Here is a 5,124-nt window from a genome sequence, read left to right on the forward strand (position 1 = left end):
ATAAATATCGGGTACAGTGCATTAACGATACACTTTTTAAACGTATCGTGGACATCGTGATGTTTTGCAAAAACCCTCATCCATACAGTATATGTGTGTGTATTTTTGGCTAAAGTGGATAGAAAACACAGTAGCCTACTGTGCAAAAGTCTTAGGCACCCAAGAGTTTTTATATAAATTGTCTTAGATGTTAATAATTTTTTTTTCTGTATTAGTGTGTCAGTAGACTATTTAATTTTTTTTTGAAACTTTCCATTTAATTATTTTTGAAAGCATCTTCATGGTTTAATGCAGACATATGTTGCAGGGACTATTATGCTAATCATCATATTTGCGTGACCGTATCCATCAAAGGGTTAAATCAAGCATTTTTAAGTGCTTTAGAGGAAAGGTCAAAATATTGCGATATATATCGTGTATCATGATAGAGCCAAAAAATATCATGATATCATTTAGAGGCCATATCGCCCAGCCCTAGTTTCAGGATATAACATGGTACACTCTCACATTTAGCTTCTTATCAAAACCACAGATCAGGGTCTTGGTTCTGTGCTTTTCCAGTTTTGGGAGAGATTTATTCCCTATTGACTAAATTGTCTCAAGCTGTAACATGGGATTAATTTGTGGGAAACTGATTTTCAAAGATGCAGTATAGGCTACAGTGTACAACTGGCAATTTTATTTTATTACTAATAGTTAGTAGGATAGTAAAGTTGAATCATTACCCATAACTGAGCTATAACTCACTACTTATTTTAACACCATCTTGAATTCTCCGAGTTGTTTAGGCTCCTGTCCCATGTCATTTGCAGAACCAGTATCTTTTATCTGCCCACCTTAACAAATGAGCTCATGTGGTCCAGCTGTTGGGGGAGGAATACCAGTGGAGAAGGGAACTTCTCTCTCTCTCTCTCTCTCTCTCTCTCTCTCTCTCTCTCTCTCTCTCTCTCTCTCTCTCTCTCTCTCTCTCTCTCTCTCTCTCTCTCTCTCTCAACCATCACCCCTTAACATTTTAAAAGCAGATGTTAGGATCCAAGGATCATTCCAGCTGGCACTTTGTTTTTCTGGACATAGTATTCTTTTATTGGGAACCCGCTCTTGTGGAAAATACTTACAAAAACACCCACATACAATGGTAGGCAAACACACACTTAGGCACGTGTGTTCATACACACACACACGCACACACGCATTACCATTATACTACCATGATACTTTTTCGTAAGGGGTAGGTACACATGCTCGGCTGACAACCAGACAGACAGACAGACAGACTGACAGACACAGACAGACACACGCACGCACGCACGCACGCACGCACGCACGCACGCACGCACGCACGCACGCACGCACGCACGCACACACACACACACACACACACACACACACACACACACACACACACACACACACACACACACACACACAAACACACACACACACACACACACTCAGACAGACAGACAGCACAACATCATCCAACATCTGCTTCAAGGCTACATAAAGCAACGTCTCCTCTCTAGCAGCCAATATTTGCCTCTCGAAAACCAGCCTGTTAATGACCCATGTGTGACCAAATATGAAAAAGCAGGAGCTTCCATGTGCAGCCTAGCTGTGACATGACTCTCTCCAGCTGTTCATATTTCAGCAGATTGTACAACTCCTCTAGACTGTAATCAAAGGTACAGCCCACCACTAAAATGTATACTTTCTGCCATCCTCATGGACACACACACTATGATAACAGATGTGTCAGAGGTGCTCTGTCCTTCTACGTATTCATTTCATAGGGAGTGGGAGAGAGTAGATGAAAGCCGTTGCCAGCGGCAAGACATACCAACACCATGTGCATAGCAGAGAGATGAGGGGCTAACAGGGTGTAATTACGCCCATAAACAGCAGGTCATACCCCCAGTAGTCCAGCATGGAGAAAACCCAGAGACAAATACTGTCTAAAGACCACATCAGACATCTCTTTGTGGTTCAATAGTTCTTCTTTTCGTGGTTTTGTCTTAAAGCGAACAGTGTGAACAGGACACCCAAAGGTGAAAGCTGTGAACCCTTCTTGAAAGAGTTGAGATTATTTGGCCACATAATGACAAGACTTGAAATGTATACTCTAGAGAGTTGACCTGTCTGACTGACAGTCCTCACACATACACATATAAAAGCATACCTTCCTCATTTGAGGATGATATGGATATTGTGTTTTTCAATCATGTTGCATTTTGTGTCTCCTTCCGGCAGTGTGTCGAGGTGTCCTTGAGCAAGACACATAACCACTAACTGCTCCCGATGAGCAGGTTGGCACCTTGCATGGTTGCCTCTGCCATTGGTGTGTGAGTGAATGTGAGGCATACGTTGTAAAGCGCTTTGGCTGTGCGTCAAAATGATGACTAAAGCCCTTTGATGTCTATCCCCTTGGATATCAACAGAATCAAGCAATTTCAGATATCCAATCTGCTTCTTTTGAAATATCGTTTTATACACACGTTACCCATGAATCAGATCTAGCTGCTCTGATTGGCCCATCAATCACACCTCCTGTACCTGAGTGGTACTTACTGCAGTGTACACTTAACAGTCAAGCATCTACATGTAGTGTCTCGTGAACGGAAGGCCACACCCCCTCAACAAGAGAAAGACATTTTGTTTTGTTTTTCACTGCCCCTTGTTGTACACCAACTTGAGGAGGGTTTTATTTGAGAAAGTTCAATTTGTAAATCCGGATTTGTTTAGGCAGTCTGAGAGTTGTATATTGAGTTGGTTTTATGTGGAGATTTTCAGTTTTGCAGGATTTTTGGAGAAAGCATGACACTTGAGACAAAACACATTATATCCTATATAATTTTATATGAATTCCTCTTGTTTCTTTGAAGTACATTGTTTACAGCTTGTTTTTTTTATTTCGTTTTATTTCTTGTGGCCCTCTTGGTCTATATACTTATTGTTAAGTATACTATATACTTATTGTTTATGTGTCTTGTAAGCCCATATGGGCTGGGAATACATCTGTAGAAAAAAGATCAATCAATCAAATATAGCTAAACAAATGATACATCTGAAGCTGAAAAAAATATACTTATAACATTAACATTCCACAATAAGATTTTTATGACTAAATTAAAAATAATTATACTGGATCTTTAAAGTACAATGGCTGTACCATGGTACATTGTTTATACCATGGTAAAACTGAAAATACCATCCAATACCATCATACTGTACTACTATGATTGATTGATTCCTCTGTGGTTAGGGACATCAGTTTGGCATAGATATGAACACTATTCATTCCTCTGTGGTTAGACAGCAGTTTAGCGTATGAACACTATTGATTCCTCTGTGGTTAGTAGGTAGCATAGTAGGTACTAGTTGAGGCATAGTAGAATAGTACATAGTAGATAATATAGACATACTAGCAAAGTACATAATAATAAAAAACAGTACGAAGAAAAGAAGTGTTTTTAGTCGACGGTGGAAAACTGGGCAGGTTTCAGCTGTCCTGTCTGTGGTGGGAAATACATTCCACCATCGTGGAACAAGGACAGAGAATTAGCCTGCTTTGCTTTGATGACCCCCCAGGAGCCCGAATAGGAGCGGGTCTCAGGCGGCCAGAAGATGCAGAGTGTAGGAGGGAGCCGTTCTCCTTGCTGTACGGTATGCCAGGTCAAGAACCTTGAAGCGCATTTGTGCAGCAATGGGAAGCCATTTCTGAGAAGTGGGGTGATGTGGGCTGACTGGTAGATTGGAGATCAGGCGGGCCACTGCGTTCTGATATACAACACAACTCTTTGCTCTCCACTCACAGTCCCTACATGGCCTCAATAATAAAACAAACTAAGGCATCAAACAATGACATCAAACAATCAGGTTCTGCTTGTGCAGCCAGGCACTGGCCTCTTCTCCTGCTCTGCCATCCACACCCATTCTGATGGCACTCTGGGACACGCTTCCCCAGATAAACAATAATAACAATAATAATAATAATAATAATAATAATAATAATAATAATAATAATAATAATAATAATAATAATAATAATAAATAAACCAGGGTGGAACAATCAATGCCCTATACTATTTTATATCAATGACATAATCACCTGCCCCAAGTGAAAAAATAGAAAGATTTTTTTTCTTAGAATCTTTAATGAATGATAAAGAAAATATATTTTTTAAAAGAATGTAAAACCACAATTATGTTCTACACAATATCTTTATAGATATTTCACATTTGGAGTAGAAATAATTAAACAAGTGAGTCAGATGACATGTAATAATTAAGTCAAATACAAAGAGTTATTATCAAGTGCAAAATATTACATAACCATACAGAGAATTTCAAGTTATCTGTCCTTCTATCAATTGATAAACAATATTCATACAGAGCATCGTAACTCCATAATCTATTAGTATGTCCTTACACTTACACACTACTATTTCGATATCCCACGTGTTTATTGCACACACCCATGCTGCAGTATAGCACATGCTCCATTGAATGAAGCTTTAGTGTTATTTCATGCAGGAACACGGTAGTCAATACGTGTCAATTGGCTCGGCTCCCTGCTAGAACTCTGAACTCACAGCTGCACACATCTCCCTCTACCTGCACCTGCTACTGTAGCGCGTCACAGCTGCACACATCTCCCTCTATACCTGCTACTGTAGTGCGTCACAGCTGCACACATCTCCCTCTACCTGCACCTGCTACTGTAGCGCATCACAGCTGCACACATCTCCCTCTACCTGCTACTGTAGCGCGTCACAGCTGCACACATCTCCCTCTACCTGCTACTGTAGCGCGTCACAGCTGCACACATCTCCCTCTACCTGCTACTGTAGCGCGTCACAGCTGCACACATCTCCCTCTACCTGCTACTGTAGCGCGTCACAGCTGCACACATCTCCCTCTACCTGCACCTGCTACTGTAGCGCATCACAGCTGCACACATCTCCCTCTACCTGCACCTGCTACTGTAGCGCGTCACAGCTGCACACATCTCCCTCTACCTGCACCTGCTACTGTAGCGCGTCACAGCTGCACACATCTCCCTCTACCTGCACCTGCTACTGTAGCGCGTCACAGCTGCACACATCTCCCTCTACCTGCTACTGTAGC

This window comes from Notolepis coatsorum, assembly GCF_963971535.1.
Source record: "Notolepis coatsorum genome assembly, chromosome: 20".
NCBI lineage: Eukaryota > Metazoa > Chordata > Actinopteri > Aulopiformes > Paralepididae > Notolepis > Notolepis coatsorum.